Here is an 18596-nt window from a genome sequence, read left to right as displayed (position 1 = left end):
GACTTAATTTTGTGGTAGGCCTTAAATATCTGCAAGTTGATGTCCTAGAAAAAGACCTTGAATTGTTTAATGTCTGCTTAATGCCCAATCTGAATTTTGTTCAGTTACTAATAATAAACTTATCACTTTGTTGTCAAAAAGAAATTTGAATTGCTTTGTTTAGTAAGCAACAGTCATGTCGTTGTTAATCTACTTTCTTCTTCTTCTTCTTCTCAGATTTCTTCCGACATCCTTATCTTTGTATGGTCCTGGTTTTGTATACAACGGATTCAGAGATGCCGCGAATTTGAGTCGAGATGGACTAGCCGAAATCACACCCAATGGCCTCCTCAGATTGACCAACAACACCAGACAAGGGTTGGGTCATGCCTTCTACTCTTATCCACTTCAATTCAAAAACGTTTCTTCATTTCCGGTCGGGGCAGCAGCCAATGGTAATAATAGTGCTAGTGTTGTTTCCTTCTCTACTACTTTTGTTTTTGGAATAGTCTCTGAGTATACCGAAATTGGTGGTCATGGAATCGTCTTTGTTCTTGCACCTCAAAGAGGGCTACCAGGTGCTCTACCAAGCTACTATCTTGGCCTTTTCAATGGATCTACGAACGGTAATTCCACAAACCATGTCCTTGCTGTGGAACTAGATACTATATATAATACTGAGTTTGATATAGACAGTAATCACGTTGCTACCGATATCAACGGTCTTAAGTCTGTTCAATCCTCTCCTGCTATGTACTTTGATTCAAAATTTAGTGGGTTTAGAAATTTGAGTCTTATTAGTGGGGAACCAATGCAAGTTTGGGTAGATTATGATGGGATACATAAGCAACTCAATGTAACAATTGCTCCAATTAACATACCTAAACCAAATGTTCCACTCTTGTCTTTGTCCCGAGATCTTTCAACTATCATCTCAGATTCCATGTACGTTGGCTTCTCCTCATCTACGGGATCAATTTTGACATCTCATTACATACTAGGATGGAGTTTTAAGATTAATGGTGAAACTAAACCACTAGATCTCTCTCAACTTCCAAAACTTCCTCGACGAAAACGTAAGAAGCATTTACAACTCTTACAAATTGTATTGCCAATAGTTGTCCCAATTATTGTGTTAATGATTATCTTCGGCGTCTTTTATATCATAAGAAGGAAGAAGAAGTTCGCAGAACTGGTGGAGGATTGGGAGCTCAATTATGGTGCAAAAAGATTCTCATACAAAGATCTATACAATGCTACAAAGGGGTTCAGAGAAAAAGAGATTCTCGGTTTCGGTGGCTTTGGTAGAGTATATAGAGGTCTACTTCCAACTTCTAAAATCGAAGTTGCCATCAAGAGAGTTTCGCATGATTCAAGACAAGGAGTAAGACAATTTATTGCGGAGATCGCTAGTATTGGCCAACTTCGGCACCGAAACTTAGTGCAGCTCTTGGGCTATTGCAGACGCAAAGAAGAGCTTCTTTTGGTCTACGATTACATGCCTAATGGTAGCTTAGACAAGTTCCTCTTCGGTGGAATCAATTCGTCTCCGAGTCTCACTTGGGACCAAAGATTAAGAATCATCAAAGGTGTAGCCAGTGGACTAACTTATTTACATGAAGAGTGGGAAAAAATTGTTATTCACAGAGATATCAAAGCCAGTAATATTCTACTAGATGGTGAAATGAATGCCCGGTTAGGTGATTTTGGGCTAGCAAGATTGGTCGATCGTGAAACCAATCCTCAAACAACTAGTGTGGTAGGAACATTGGGTTATCTAGCACCAGATCTGATCAGAACCGGGAAAGCTACCACAAGCACCGATGTTTTTGCATTTGGGGCACTCTTGCTTGAAGTAGCATGTGGGAGAAGACCCATAGAGGCACCTAATTCTGAGACAGCAGAAGGTATAGTTCTGGTGGATTGGGTGTTTTCTTGTTGGACTAGAGGCGTAATTTTAGAGACAAGTGATCCAAAATTGAGAGGTGAATATGTGGTAGAAGAGATGGAGTTGGTTTTGAAATTGGGCTTGCTCTGTTCTCATAATTTAGCAAGGGCTAGACCCACCATGAGACAAGTAGTGCATTACTTGGATAGAGATTTTCCACTACCAGAAACAGACCTTTGGGCCATTGACACGAGCAATGGTATATCTGTAAATTTGAGACGAGGAGGAAGCTGTGAAGATCTTGGCGTATCCTACCCTTCTTATGTAGACAAGGGATACCCTTTGTCATCGTCATCCATTACCGAGTCAGTCCTCTCTGACGGTCGTTGATATGAGTTGATTGTTAAGTTGTGTGGGTCAATCCAGAAAAATCTTATCTGTTTCCACTAGAACACATAATTTAGTTAGGGTTGTATAACAAATCCATGTATCAACACCTTTGCATCAGCATGAATTCACCCCAACCCTATTCTCCTAATTGGAATTTTCTTTGGTCTATCCCGGTTGTTCCCAGAGTAAAAATGTTTTTATGGAAAATTTGTGTTAAAGCTCTCCCAGTCAAAGAAAGGATAGGTAAATATATTGATAATAACCGCAACTGCCCGAATTGTAATGAGATTGAATCCATTGAGCATGCAATTCTTCACTGTCCGCTGGCAAAAAATATATGGTTCTACTTTCAGGGGCGGCCCAGGCCCAAAGCAGCCAAAGCGGCTGCTTTGGGCCTCACATTTCGAAGGGCCCCAAGATAACAACTAGTTACAGGCACCTCCAGTGAAAACTTAAGGAAAACTGAAGCCCAACCACCTACCGTAACCTACCCTTGTTTTATTTCGTTGCAGCCTACCGTTCTTTGTTGGGAATGGTGACATAAGTAAGAAAACGGGGTCCACAAAATAATCTAAAAATCAATTTAAACCTAGACCCCTATTTCCACCCAATAAACCTATAGATTCCTGTACTATCTAATTCTATATACCACATTTTAAAATCAGTGGAACATCCATTTTGATGATATAATTTATTCTTATCTTTTTCTAATTTGTTTTTTAATTACGTTTCTTCTTATTTTTATTTTTTTTTTGAGCAAAGAAAATACCTTTCATTAAAACAAGGTTACAAAGTTAACCCGAATCGTTTTCACGAAGGGGTTATAAGCAACACTGAAGTTAACATAAGGACTAATAAAGAAAACAAGCCAAATTACAGGGGTAGGGAAGAAGAAAAAGCCAGCTCATGGGCCAGTCGATTGTTGTCACGCGGGCAGTAAGCAAGGGAGACATCAAGGAGACGCGTGCGTGCCCTGAGATCGTTGATCTCATAAAGGAGTCTCCACGGGATCGTCGGATCAGCGGCTGAGATCAACTCTAATAAAACCCTAGAGTCTCCCTCAATAATATAAGTCGCCTCTTTCCTTTGTTCAGCCATTTCAACAACCGACCGGAACCCTATCATCTCGCTATGGAGGGGAGACACCGGCGGGAAAACTTCTGTTCTTACATCTATGATTTCTCCATTCTCATCTCTCGAAACGGCTGCACTCGATGCTCTGGTTTCTTTGAATGAACCATCAAAATTAATTTTGATTCGACCCAAGGGAGGAGGGCACCAATTATCTGCATGTGCTACACTGTTAGTGGAAAGGGAGGGTTCATGAGTATGATTATACCTGAGTTCTTCTCGAGTGATCCACCAACACCTCTGGAGATCCGGTTGGATGTTGTTAAAGATAAGTTCATTTCTCATTTTCCACCAATTCCACATAATCGAAGTAGTTAGATACCATTTATGCTCTCTATTTTGATGATTTTCGAGTATGCTCTTGAGTCTACCCACTGGATCTATATTGGTCTGAATCAAGTCGTCTTCTTGGGTAAGATGCAGGAGCTGGTTGAATTTTGGGCAGCAACCAAATAGATGTTCCACTGTTTCTATTTCGTCGGAATCACACATGCGGCAAACTTGAGGTATTTGTACTTGTCTCTTACCTATATTACTGAGGTTGGCTAATCCGTCGTGAACAAGTTTCCAAATAAATATTTGAACGTTTGGTTTCATATCTTTCCTCTTCCAGAATAGTTTCCATGGAAAGTTTTGAGCCTTCTCACTAAGTATAGGCATATCCTTGATTTCTGTATAATAGGATTTTGTTGTGAATTTCCCACTTTCTGTCTTGCACCATATTAGTCTGTCTTGTTGTATCCTTTGTGGGAGTTTGATTCTTGAAATCTCAAGAATAGTTTGGCTGTCAAAGTAATGAGAGATTAAGGGTAAATTCCAACTGTTTGTGCGAGGTATGATTAAATCGGCTACCCAAAATAAATTTGACGGGAGTTCTTTTACACAAACAGGTCTGTGATTAGGGTTGTTAAGGACCCAAGGATCTTGTTGAATCTTGACTGAAGTACCATCCCCAATAATCCATAACACATTCCCCTCCATCACCTCTCTGGTTTTGAGAACCGATTTCCAGAAGGGTGAGGGTGAAGAAGTGGCAGTAGACGACCAAAAGTCATCATAATTCACATATTTGCCCTTTAAGAGTTTGACCCAGATCGCACTAGAATTTGTTAGGAGTCGCCACGTCATTTTGGCTATAAGCGCCTCATTGACTTGTTGTAGTGTACGTATGCCTAGTCCCCCTTTATGTTTTGGACTGCTTATGATCTCCCATTTGATGAAGTGAATTTTTTTTCATGTGCCGTGTGACCCCACCAAAAATTGCGTTCCGCCTTTTCGAGCTGGTCTAGGACTCCTGTTGGTATTAGTTGATAACTGAAGGGGTACGTGCAATAGGGGCCCAAGACCGATTTGATCAAGACTGTTCGACCCGCTTGAGAAACGAGTTTTTGCTTCCACCCTGCCAGAGATTTATGAAATTTGTCTACCAACCACTCAAAGCTCTTAATACGGTTACCTGGTTTAAGGAGGAGTGCTCCAAGATACTTGGCCTGATCTGTCATAATTGGCGCTCTGAGTTGGTTGATGAAGCTTTGTTGGATTGATTCAGGTACTCCTCGACTGAATAGGATTGAGGACTTCTCGAAGTTGACTTTCTGACCTGAAAAAGCTTCATATTGTGCCATAAATTGTAATATTGCATCTAAATTTTTTGTGTTGGCTTTACCAAAGATAATCAAGTCGTCCGCAAATAAAAGATGAGTAATACTCGGACAGGCTTGATTTATCTTGTACCCTGTAAACATATTTTTTTGAGCATAATGAGAAATTAAGAGGGAGAGAGATTGAGAGGTGAGGATAAAGAGATAGGGTGATAATGGGCACCCTTGTCTCAGGCCTCTAGAGGCCGTAAAGTCTCCGACTAGATTCCCATTGATCTTAAGGTTAAACCTATGGGTGGTAATGCACCGCATAATCAAGCTGAGAATTTGGCCTCGAAGACCCGAGGCCAAAAGGACCGAATGAAGAAAATTCCAGTCCACTCTATCATAGGCCTTGGACATGTCCATCTTGAGTGAAAACGCCCCTTTCTTAGCCTTGGACAAGTTCATAGAGTGGAGGAGTTCCTGGGTAATAATAATATTGTCCATAATCTGACGACCCGGAACAAAAGCGTTTTGGGTCCAGCTAATGCAATCCTCAAGGTATGGTCTGATTCTATTTGCAATAATTTTTGTGATGAATTTATAAACTGAGTTGCACAAGGAAATCGGTCTGAAGTCCGAGGCCCTACTCGGGTTTTTGATTTTAGGAATTAAAGCTATAGTCGTCAAATTCAAAGATGGATCGAAGTCACCTGATATAAAGAGGTCCCTTATGAAGGTAATAAGTTCCTCTCCTATCACGTCCCAATTATGTTGGAAGAAAAAACACGACAACCCATCTGGGCCTGGACTTTTGATGGAGCCCATCTCCATGACGACAGCTTTAATTTCCTCTCCTGATGGGACCCTAGAGATGTGGGTCAGGGCTTCTGCCGAGAACACCTTAAATGCATTTAAAATCTCAGTTGGCGGATCAATAACCTGTTCTGCCTGAAATAAATTCTGAAAAAACAGAGTTAATTCGTTTGCAATTTCGTCTGAGTCTGTGGTGATTTGTCCTGAGCTAAGTCTGAGTAAATGGATTCTATTTTTATGGCGCCTAGTAGACATCGCTAGGTGAAAAGCTTTAGTGTTTCTGTCCCCGTTGTGAGCCCACTTAGATTTTGTTCTTTGCTCAGCTTTTAACGCTTGAATTTCCTCCAAATGCAAGATTTCCTCCTGAATCTGACTCTCACTCTGAAGAGTTTCCTCCGTCGGGATTAAATTTTGAATATCTGCAAGACGTTTACGTAAAATTGTTAGTCTATTTTTCAACATCCCAAATGCACGTTTGCTCCAGTTCTGGATGGAGTCCTTAACAGATTGAACTTTATTTAAGAACGGTTCAGAGCTACTATCCCAGTTTTCTTTAAATATTCTAGTAAAGTCAGCATGCTTCATCCAAAAGACTTCAAATTTACCTATTGTTTTCAGGATGTTTCCCTGTACCGCTAGTTTGAGTAAGATAGGAGCGTGGTCGCTATTATATCTAGGGAGATGAAAAACACCTGACTCGGGAAATCTTAATAACCAAGTTGCATCACAAAGGGCTCGGTCCAATCTTTCCCTAGTCAAGTGATGAATTGCCATGCAGTTTGTCCAAGTATAAGCTGGACCATTAAATCCTAGGTCCAGAAGGTTCGCTTCACCCATGAAGGTCTGGAAATTAGTCATGAATGGGATGTGAGTGGATCCACCCCACTTATCCGTAGTCGAATTCATTGCATTGAGGTCCCCAATGCAGCAATAGGGATTGGTGACAGTCCTAATTTTACCGAGAAAGTCAGTCCAGAACTGCTGTCTGTCCTGCACTCTAGGGGGACCGTAGATACAAAAAAGGTCCCAAGGCTCAGAATCGGCTAAGGAGTTGACTGAAACATGAATATAGTTAACAGAGGAGGAATTCACATTAACAACTACATCATCGGTCCAATGAAGTAAAAGACCCCCACTACGGCCAGTGGAGGGAACAACAACATAATTAACTAGATTAAACTTAGTAAAACAAGGAAATACTACATAATTAGATATACGGTTTTCGGAGAGAAAAACTAGTTGTGGTCTTGTCGCTCCCGGGTGGTGCGATTTTATTTTGACAATCGGAACCTCCACTTTTGGTGCTTAGGTGGTTACTCCTCCGCCATTTAGCAGTTATCCCCCACAATTTTAGCAGTTTATCAGCAGTTTTAGCACGATTCCCCCCGAGGAACCGAATTTCTACCTTTATTTAGTCAGTTTCATCATCTTCTTCTCTTCAGGAGATTTCATTCCCGAGATTAAGTCTCTCTTTGTTCGTGTTTTCAGTTAAAACTTCCTTTCTTTTCCTTCCTCTAGCAAATATGGATGAACAAAACACTCAATTCCTTCAACAGTTTGGAGCACTAGCAACAGTGGAGCAACCTCCGGCAATGGTTGAAATGGCCGACTGCCCAAACCCAGATTCTGAGATCATCAAAACAGGTGTAGTATGGATACAGAGTACAAAGAAAGTTGAAATAGGACAGGCGATGATGAGACTAGCAAGAGTCATTCACGGTCCAAACAAGTTCGTGATCACAGAAGTTAAGGAAAACACTTTTATTATTCGATTCATCACGGCGACTGAGATGGACTTAGCCCTGGAAAGTTCTCCCTGGGTCCTTCAGGAGGAACTCATTGTTCTTCAACCATGTAAAGGTGATTGTGCGCCGGGAGATCTCAAATATGATTCCGTCTGGTTCTAGACACAATTCCATGGGATACCATTGGGTCTTCTCAACTGTGAAACGGTGAACAGATGCGCTGCAGCTTTGGGCAATTACAAGCCAACATCACCGGAAGAAGCAGCAAAATGGAGTTTATTCGAAAGAGCCAAAATTGAATTTTCTCTACACCGACCACTGCCCCAATTAGTTTATCTAAAGATTTCGAACACCAAATTAATTGTCGTAGAATTACGTGTGGAAAAACTCCCTCGCTTCTGTCAATCTTGTGGCTACCTTGGGCACTCAATCAAGTTCTGCCCTACGATTCTCGCGTTCGGGGATCTTCTGAAACAAAGGCTTTCGGTTGAGCAAAACCAACTTGTGATGAAAGCCATGGAACCCAAATATAAAGATTCTTTCAAAGTTCCTTTTAATGCGAGATCTCAAGGGCGAGAATTAGGTTCTCTAGGTTTTGAACGAATCTCATTGGAACCTCTTGCAAATCCAGAGTCGGATTCAAACACCGAGAGACGTGACCAGACTGGACCAATGCCAAATATCCGTACTAACTTTGGTGAACTTCTGTCTAGTCTGTCGCAGGTAAAACGGAGCAAGGTCCAAACAGCAACTGGTGTGATTTCGGTCAATGCCTCAGTGAACAATCAAATTACAGAGAAATGAGACCACAAGCTACACATTATGCAGTTATTTCGGATCCACAGATCAAACCGATCAATCTAGACGGCCATCAGGAGGCACGAGTTAAGAAAACTTACAAAAGGACAGCAAGTCACATCTCCTCAGAACAAGAAGAACGGGTACCGGCAACCCAAATGCCGGAGGCACCATGAATATTTTTGCGTGGAATTGTCGGGGTCTAGGGAACGCCCCGACAAAAGAGATTACGTTTCTTCTTATTAATTCAAGGGTCACGTGTTTATTAAGTGGAGACAAAAGAAATTTAGAGTCTCTATTTTGACACTTAAGAAAGAAAATATTATTAATTCACACTCGATAATAACAAAAAAAATTAGGACTTTTAAAAAAAAATTTAGAGTGTTCTGTTGGAGCGTTCTAAGTTTTAAAATTAAGTTTGAACAAACAATAGTTATAGTTTCCAATTCTCTCATCTTTTGATCTCTTCTACTACTTAAAAGGTATGTATTAAAATGGTATTATTCAATTAGAATATAGTTGTTTGATTCAAATGTAATTTCTCTATTTTAGACTTAAATTTTATATTATACTTCATTTATCCAACTGAAAATAGTACGAAAATGAAGCTTACACATCAATCAAGACGTCATAAAATAGAAAAGAACAAGAGGTTATGAAATTAAGGAAGTCTCAAGAAGGTTCAATAAAGAAATACTTTGTGAAAGCTATAACACCATAAAATTTTACAATGGCAGTTCTAGTGTAGATTGGATCTTCTTATATAGGAATAGGACATAGTTCAGGTTTGTGATTTTTATGCTTTTTCATCCTAATTTATCTGTTACCGCAAAAATGAACTTTTTTATAGATAGTATAAAGAGGGCCCCAAAATTTTTCTCCGTTTTAGGCCTCCCAACTACTTGGGCCGGCCCTGTGACTACTTTAATATTTTATCGAAAAATATTAATTCAGTTAGAGAATGGATTTTTTCTCGGGAAAATAAATCACAACACGCTTACACAGCTAGCAACATTCATTATGCAACTATTATGTGGAACATATGGAAAACGAGATGTGACCATTGCTTTCAACATGAAATCAATTCGTTAGACAAAATCATTTCAGTCATTACTGCATTCCCACAAAATCAAAAAATGAATCATACAAAAACCAGAAGAGAACAAGAAAAATGGAACCCCCCTGAATCGTCCTTTCTAAAAATAAAAGTGGATGCTTCATTCTTAGATGCACATACAATTACAGGTATTAGTTTAATCATCCATGACAATGACTCTAAATTCGTCGAAGCTGTTTCCTACACGGCTAGAAGCAGAAACTCGGAGGAAGGTGAAGCCATTGCGATTCTCAAAGGAATGCAATGGGCAGAATCTCATGAATATAAAAGAATCATTATTGAAAGTGATAATATTAATATCATAAAATATCTACAGAACGGGAAGAACAATATACAATGGCAATCACAAATACATATCAATAGAATCCAAGATATAAAAAGGAGGTTGGACATAGTGAAATTCTCATATACTAACAGGACTTTCAATAAAGCAGCAGATAAGGTAGCGAAATGGGCAAGAAAGAAAAATAGATCGAAGGTTTGGAAACATGTACCATATTTTCTTTGTAAGTTGTATTGTAATAGAATTCTTATCCCTAGTTAATTAATATATATCTCTTTCAACAAAAAAAAAAATATAACAATAATATCTAAAGTATATTATAAAATAGGAGGCAAAAAGCTGGGACAAATATCCTTCTTTAAGAAAGAATATTGTCTACAAGTCTTTCCTAAAATTTAAAATATAGCCTTTAGAAATAAAATAACTTATTTAAAGAAAAAAATAACCGTACCCTTCTTAGAAATAAAATATTTAATTTAAGAACAAAAAACAAAAGAAAGTCAAAAGTTAAAAAAAGAAATTGAAATATCTCTCTCAGTAAAATAACTAATTTAAGAAAAATGAAACAAAAGAAAATAAACATAAACCAAAAAAATTAAGGTATCCAGAATATAGCAATAATAAATATGGAAAGTCGGATGGTTGACATATTTAGAGAAAGCACCCATAACAATACTATGGGAGCCTATAAAAATATTGAGCTAAAATTTCGTCACATTTAGTGCCATGCGACATGAGATATACCCTAGTGCATATATATATATATATATAACAAGTCTTCTCAAATGATTTTGGGAGTCTATCCATATTCTCCCGTTTAAGAGCAAGTCCTGGGATGAAAGTCATTTTTGGAAATTAATTAAATCAATTAATAAGGTGTCGTTTGACAACCAAAAGTATAAGTACTTTTACTTGTACTATTACTTCAAAAAAGTTAAAAATTATTAAAAGTTTATGGGTTATTTCCCTAATGGCCCCCAACTTTGTGACCAGCTTCCTGTCTGGCCCCCTACTTTACGAAAAATACCCATATGACCCCCTTCCGTTATAACACCGTTACTCTCTCTCTTCCATTTCTTTTCTCTCTCCTCCAACATGTTTTCTCTCTCTGCCACCTCGTTAAAACCAGCCAACTCATCATCTTCTCCGGGAAGGTCGACGGTCGACCAATTTTCCGGCCGGCGACCTTCAAACCTAAAAAAAAATTTTAGAGAAAGAGAGAGAGGAGGTGAAAAATTTTTTTTTTTTTTTTTTGAAAGAGAGAGAAAGAGGAGGAAATAAAAAAAATAAAAATTTTTAGGTTTGAAGGTCGGCGGCGGAAAATTGGTCGGCCGGCGACCTTCCCGGAGAAGATGATGAGTTGGCTGGTTTTAACGAGGTGGCAGAGAGAGAAAACATGTTGGAGGAGAGAGAAAACAAATGGAAGAGAGAGAGTAACGGTGTTATAATGGAAGGGGGCCATATGGGTATTTTTCGTAAAGTAGGGGGCCAGGCAGGAAGCTGGTCACAAAGTTGGGGGCCATTAGGAAAATAACCCAAAGTTTATTTGGCAAAAAAGGAATTTATAAGTAAAAAAGTCAAAAAGTTAATTTCGTATGATAATTTAATATTTTTATTTTTCTTTCTCTCTTGGAGATACTTGGTTTATTTGCTCTTGTGAAAAAGATGGTGGTGATATTAGTGGTAGCGGTAGTGATGGTAGAACTTTGGAGGTATGGCGATTTAGGCGAAGGGGTGGTAATGGAGCATTGGAGGTGTGATGATGGTTGAGATGTGATTGAGGTGCGGTGGTGAGAGTATGATGGTGCGGGTGGTGGTGGTGCGGGTGATGGCGGTTGTAGTGGTGGGTGAGATACAGTGATGGTAGTGACGATGATGTGATTAAGGTGTGGTGGTGGGAGTTGGTGGTCGATAAGGTGCGGTGGTCATGATAAAAGTATGGTGATGGATAGTGTAGTGGAGGTACAGAGATAGTGGTCGATAAGGTATGGTGGTGGTTGATAAGCTGTGGTGGTGGTGGTGGTGGTGGTGGTGGTGGTAGTGGTTGAGATGTGGTTGTTGTGGGGGAGGTACAATGGTGTGGTGGAAGTACAATGGTATGGTAAAAGTTTTGTTGTGATGGAGCTGATATAGACGTTAAAAAAATATGACTGTAAAATAAAATTCTTCCGTACTTTGAACATAGTGGTGTCGTTTGGCACACTAAGATAAGTTCATTTTTTTCCTTATTTAAGTAGAAAAGTAAGAAAGTTAGCTTGGTAACGTGAAAATTTCTGACTTCACTTAAAGTTCATAATTTTAACTTTTGACTTTAAAGTTAAGTAAATTTTCCTCAACATATGCACAAATTTTACTTTACCATTTTTTCTTCGATTATTTACGCTCCACCACCAAAACTAAACTTCCACCACATTGTTGTATCACCACCAACCACCACTATACACCTCCACCACCACCAAACCTCAAACCTCCACCACCACCACCATATGTCAAATCTCCGCCACCACCACAACACCATTACTACCACGGTACCTTAAACCTCCACCACCACCATCACAACACCTTTACTACCACCCTACATTAAACCTCCACCACCACCCCAACACCTTTACTACCATCGTACCTCAACCACCACTGTATCACAACCACACCACCACCACCACCACCACCACCACCACTGTATCTCTGCCACAACCACCATTTGTTTCTCAAAAACCTTTGTACGTGCGTACATACACCACCGCCATATCCTTATCACCGTACTTCCACCACCACCATATCCTTATCATCGTACCTCCACCACCACCATATCCTTACCACCGTACCTCCACCACCACCATATTCTTACCACTTTACCTCCTCCACCACCATATACTTACCACTGTACCTCCACCACTGTCATAGTGTCATATCCCTGCCATACCCTCCACCACCACCAATATCACACCTCAATCACATCACAACCACTACTGCTTCCATCATCATACCTCAAAAGCTCCACCACCACTACCAAAAATATCTCCACCAACTCTTCCAAAAAAATAATCATAAAAATAATAAATAAATTTAATTGAAATCAAGTACTCCTCTTTTTGAAAAATAAAAATTAAATTACATTACCAAACATTTCTTTTTTACTTTTCTACTTAAATGAGTAAAAGAATAACATATTTTAGTGTTCCCAAACAACACTTAAGCATAACTAGAGGATGGGTCAAAATGGTCCCACATTGATAGGTTTAAAGAAGCAAAGAAGTTTGAAACTTCGTAAAAACGCAAAAAGAGATAATTGAGAGAGGGCGGGCTTTTGCGACCAAGTGTATGAATGTTCTTATTCGTTTAGAGGGAGGGGGTAGTGGATTGGGACTTTCGTGGACATTTGAGTGTCTGCGAAAGTCCGAGGCTTTCGAATCCGGACATTTGAGAGTCTACGAGAGTCCGAGACATTCAAATTCAGACATTTGAAAGTCCTCGAAAGTCTGAGGTATTCAAATCTCAACATTTGAGAGTCTACGAAAGTCAGACGCATTCGATTATAGACAAAATGTCCCAGACTTTGGTAGACTTTATAGTTTGATGGATTTTGTGAAGGATTTGGGACAAATTTAGAGCCCAAAATGTCTTTACAAAAACAAGTGACATTTGGAGTCCATCATGTGATTAAATAACAATAATAATATTAAAATAATAAATGTCTACCAAATATCCATCAATGTCCACAAATATTCACAGATGTCTACGAAAGTCGAAAAATATAGTTTGAAATGTTCATACAAATATATTACTAATTCATGTGATTAAACAGTAATGATAATATTAAAATAATAAATATCCACCAAATGTCCATCAATGTCCACAAATGTTCACAGATGTCTACGAAAGTCGAAAATATATTTTGAAATGTTCATACAAATATATTATTTAATGTGATTAAACAATAATAATATTAAAATAATAAACCAAATGTCTATCAATGTCCACAAATATTCACAGATGTCTACGAAAGTCGAAAAATATATATTTGAAATGTTACTATAAATATATTATTTCATGTGATTAAACGATAATAATATTATTAAAATAATAAATGTCTACCAAATGTCTACCAATGTCCACAAATATTCACAGATGTCTACGAAAGTCGAAAAATATATTTTTGATTAGTACAAATATAATATGCATTACACATTTTGTCAATAGACTTAAGATCTTGAAATGTCTCCAGAACATTATGTCTATGGATCAAATGTCTTGAAATGTCTATAAAGACATTTCGTCTACAAACACAATGTCTTGAAAATGTCTGTGAAGACATGTTGTCTATAATAAGTCATCTGTACGGGACATTTTGTCTATGAAAGTCCCAATCCACTACCTCCATCATACATCGTATGTGGTCCACATGATACTAAATTTATTTCTTTATTTCGGAGTCCTGTTGACTGAAGCTGCCAGCAGAAGTCTTCTCTAATGATTCCAAGACTACGACTCTACCATTGTACGTATGACAGAGAAAGCCTTAACCTGAAATCAATTTATGAAATTATATTCAGCCTGATACATAAACATAAATTAAACTACGAAATTGTATTCAGCCTGACACATAAATTAGCTCCCAGTCAATTTCAGTCAAACTTATTAAGTCAACGGCCATCAGAGAGGATTGACTCAGCAATAGATGATTCTGTGAATGCCTTTCCTACAGAAGAAGGGCACGGCAGAACAAAATCCTGAAAAGTTTCTCCACGTGGCACCGCCCGATTGATACGGTTGCTCATATTAACGACCCACAACTCTGTCCGTGGCAGTGGCAAATCTCCTTCCAAGTATTGCACAACTTGTTTCATGGCGGGCCTAGCTGCTGGAACACTACGAGAACAGAACAAGCCCAGCTTCATAACCAACTCCATCTCTTCAACCACGTATTCACCTCTCAAGTTCGGATCACTTGTTTCTAAAATCACACCTTTACTCCAACAAGAAAACACCCAATCCACCAAAACTAGATCATCTTCGGTCTCAGATTGGTAAAGTTCTGTTGGTTTCTTTCCACATGCAACTTCAAGCAAGAATTGTCCAAATGCAAAGACATCGGTGCTGGTGGTTGCCTTTCCAGTTCTAGTCAGTTCTGGTGCTATGAAACCAAATGTCCCAACCACATTGGTTGTCTGAGGATTGGTTCCACGATCATACAATCTTGCTAGACCAAAATCTCCCAATTTTGCATTCATTTCGACATCTAATAGAATGTTACTAGCCTTGATGTCCCTGTGAATCACAACCTGTTCCCACCCTTCGTGCAGATAAAGTAATCCACTTGCCACATCTTTGATGATTTTAAATCTTTGGTTCCATTTAAGTGTCAGTGATGAGTTCATTTGAGAGCCAAAGAGGCACTTGTCCAGGCTTCCGTTAGGCATGTAATCATACACCAAAAGTAACTCTCTTTTACGTCTGCAATAACCTAATAGTTGTACCAAGTTTTTGTGCCGAAGCTCACCAATACTAACAATCTCCGCTATAAATTCCCTTATGCCCTGTCTAGAATCATGGGAAACTCTTTTGACGGCTACTTCGAGCTTAGAAGTAGGTAATACACCTCTGTAGACCTTGCCGAAGCCACCCACACCAAGAAGCTCATTCTCTCCAAACCCTTCTGTAGCAATGTATAGATCTTGATATCTGAATCTCTGGCTACCGTAGTTGAGCTCCCAATCTTCCACAATATCGGCAAACTTCCTCTTCTTTCTTATGATAAAAAAGATGACAAGGATCATTGTTAACACAAGAATTGGGACAAATATAGGTAACCCATACCACAAAATCTTTGGTTTCTTTGTTGATCCCATTCTAGGTAGCGTAGGAAGTAGCGAGAGGTTGAATTCTTGAGCTCTCCCATTCATCTTAAAGCTCCATCCTAATATACAAGGTGATGTTAAAAATGCTCCGGTTACTGAAGAGAACCCCACATACATAGAATCTAAGATGACAGTTGAAAGATCTTGGGACAAAGACAAGAGTGGAATATCTGGTTTAGGTATGTTAAATGGAGCTATTGTTACATTAAGTTGCTTTTCCAGCCCATCATATTCTACCCAAACTTGCATTGGTTGTCCGCTTGTAAGGCTCAAGTATCTGAAACCACCTTCTTTGCTACTAAAGTATTTGGCTGGAGAGGATTGGACGGAATTGACACTATTGATATCGATTCCAACATGGGGTATGTCATTTACATCAGGGCGATCGTTATTATCTAGTTCCACAGCAACAACATGGTTTGAGTGATTTCCATTGTTTGATGCATTGAATAAGCCTAGATATTGTATTGGTAAAGGTCCTGGTTGACCCTCTCTGTTTGGCCCATTAAGTCGTAATACTTGGAGGTTATGGCAAAAATAAAAGTAGTAGAGAACGAGAGAGTAGTTGTTTTAGCAGTAGTGTTACCATTTGGATCTGGTGGTGATGATGAATTATTGATCTTGAATTTAAGCGGTCGGGAGAAGAAGGAACCTCCTACTCCTCTTGTGGTGTCATTGGTTAATCTTAATAGACCATTGGGTGTGACATAAGCTAATCCCTCGAGATGCAGATCAGCTGCATCTCTGAAACCATTATAGACGAAACCAAAATTATATTCTGATGAGCCCTCAACACTTTTATTTAGAAGAAGTAGCATGGTAGATACAAACTTGAATAGTAATAATATCATGGTCGGATTCTTCATTTGTAAGCATAATCTCTCTCTTATTATGTGGTCTTATATTTCTGGCAGCTCTAAAAAATGAATCTAACTAAAAGTCCTGCAGAATTTATGCGGTAGAGACCGATCACCCATTTAACTTCTTGACTGGATACAATAACGTAAACATTAAGATACTGACGACTATAACACCACAAGGTTAATCAATCAAGACCAAACATTTGAGAGAAAAATCAAAAACACTGACTTAATTTTGTGGTAGGTCTTAAATATCTAAGCAAGTTGATGTCCTAAAAAAAGACCTTAAATTGTTTAATGTCTGCTTAATGGCCAATCTGAATTTTCTTCGGTTAATAATAAGCAATTACGGAAAAAACATGCGAGGTGATCACTAGTAGCAAAGCCATCATTCATAGACCTCCTTGTGATTCGTAGAGAAAGCTGCCTAGCTTGTTTTACTAATCCAACAACTATGTTGTTGTTGGCAATGTGAACCATTGCTTTTGTTGAATTAAAATTAGGAGAGACACATCCCTATCATTATGTCTCTCCATGTAGTCACCATCATCTATATATATATGAGTCAGATTTCATTTTAGAGATATATATAAAAATCAATTAGTTTTCTGAGTTTAGAGTTTGCATTAGAAGTCTAAGAAGTTAAGAGAGTTCTCTACTTATTTGGTTCGAAGTTTCTTGAAGAACGAAGTGATGCGCTTCAAGAAGGTAAGACTGTTTTATCCTGGGAGACGATTCGTATACACAACCCGGCTTAGCACCATTGCGGGACGAATAACGTCTTAAGGAGAGAGTGTCCAATACTCGACTCGGTCATAAAACTATTACTTGTTATTCTACTTACTTGATTATATAATTTGTCGAGCAGAATCATTATCGAATTGTGTATTCGAGAAGAACAATTAAACTAATTAGTCCAACAGTTGTTTCATGTACGATGGATTCAGAGATGCAGCGAAGTCCAGAGGGACTAGCTGATATCAAACCCAATGGTCTTTTGAGATTGACCAACACCACCAGGCAAAGATTCGGTCGTGTTTGTTGTTCTTCTGGTTATGAGTCGAGTTCACTTTATCTTTGTCTTTTCTTGATTAAGACAGAGTCTGGGTTGAAGTAAGGAACTCCCTTTCTCTAAGTTATTTCGGATTATCCGAAAAATAAGAAAAAGAATTTATGGAGGCGAAGCGAGAATAAATTTCCTTTTGTAACAATACCAACAGTTAGGGTGTATGCCTTCAGGATAAAACAAATTTAAGATGGTACTTCTATGTTCTGAAAGTGGGCAAACCTTCGTAAATAATATGAACTCTTGGACTGATGCGAATAGGTTTTCTAGACACTTAAATGTTATAGCTTCACTCGTAACTTCTCTCTTCAGAATTCTTGACACATACTAAAGTACTTCTAAAATAAGAATTATATTTCAGGCATATACCAGAATACAGATTTTTGAAGAGAAGAGAAGAAGATAATGGATTAAATTCATTTAGAGGCTTCTTTCTTCTCTATTCTAGATATATTAGAAATATTTCTGAGATCAGATTTATATTCCAGACACATACAAGAATACTGATCTTAGAAGAGAAGAAAATTAGAGAATGGATTTGATGAAAAATGAAGGGGGTTTGGCTTGTTTGAATAGGATTCGAATAGGTACATGTGTCTTTTGGGGTTAATGGACATATATCCCTTCAAAATGACAGACTCAACTTGAAATAACTGAATATTAGAGTCAGTGACAATCTGGAGTGTCGGATTTGGCTAAATAACTCAGGTGGAACGCCTACCGTTGGATGGAGCTAGATCTAGCCCGAAACATGCCCAACGGATGACCAAATCGATCGTTAGATGGAGATTTTTCGAAATCTCGAAGCTAGCCCGACACGGAGGAGACACGGGTGATGCGCCCGAAAGGTTGCAAACCCTAGCGCAGGTATCAAATAGTAACCCGACAAAGTCAGGGATTGAATGACACTAGTTGACTTAGACTAAAAAGGAAAAGAACAAGGATGAATGGGGGTTTTATAATGGAAAGAGCAACAAAAAAAGAAAACAAGTAAAACTAAAGATTGATCCAAGTAAAAAGGCGAGAGAGATTCGAGAGAAGAGATTGAGGAACAAGAGTCGGGAGACAAACAAGTGAGAGAG

The 18596-nt window shown here is 38.7% G+C and overlaps 2 pseudogenes across 1 annotated transcript; one reads left to right on the top strand and one right to left on the bottom strand.

Moving 5' to 3' along the window:
* The first annotated feature begins 104 nt into the window (after positions 1 to 104).
* LOC147564543 (L-type lectin-domain containing receptor kinase IV.1 pseudogene) lies at positions 105 to 2537 on the top strand (annotated as a pseudogene). Its single transcript, XR_015227614.1, has one exon. The product of XR_015227614.1 is annotated as an L-type lectin-domain containing receptor kinase IV.1 pseudogene (transcript).
* Positions 2538 to 14353: 11816 nt separating this feature from the next.
* Positions 14354 to 16406, bottom strand: LOC147564542 (L-type lectin-domain containing receptor kinase IV.1 pseudogene; annotated as a pseudogene).
* Between the last annotated feature and the right edge of the window lie 2190 nt (positions 16407 to 18596).

This window comes from Eschscholzia californica, unplaced genomic scaffold, assembly GCF_041429995.1.
Source record: "Eschscholzia californica isolate CP2 unplaced genomic scaffold, dmEscCali1.0.p SCAF_1, whole genome shotgun sequence".
NCBI lineage: Eukaryota > Viridiplantae > Streptophyta > Magnoliopsida > Ranunculales > Papaveraceae > Eschscholzia > Eschscholzia californica.
This window is presented reverse-complemented; position numbering and strand designations above follow the sequence as displayed.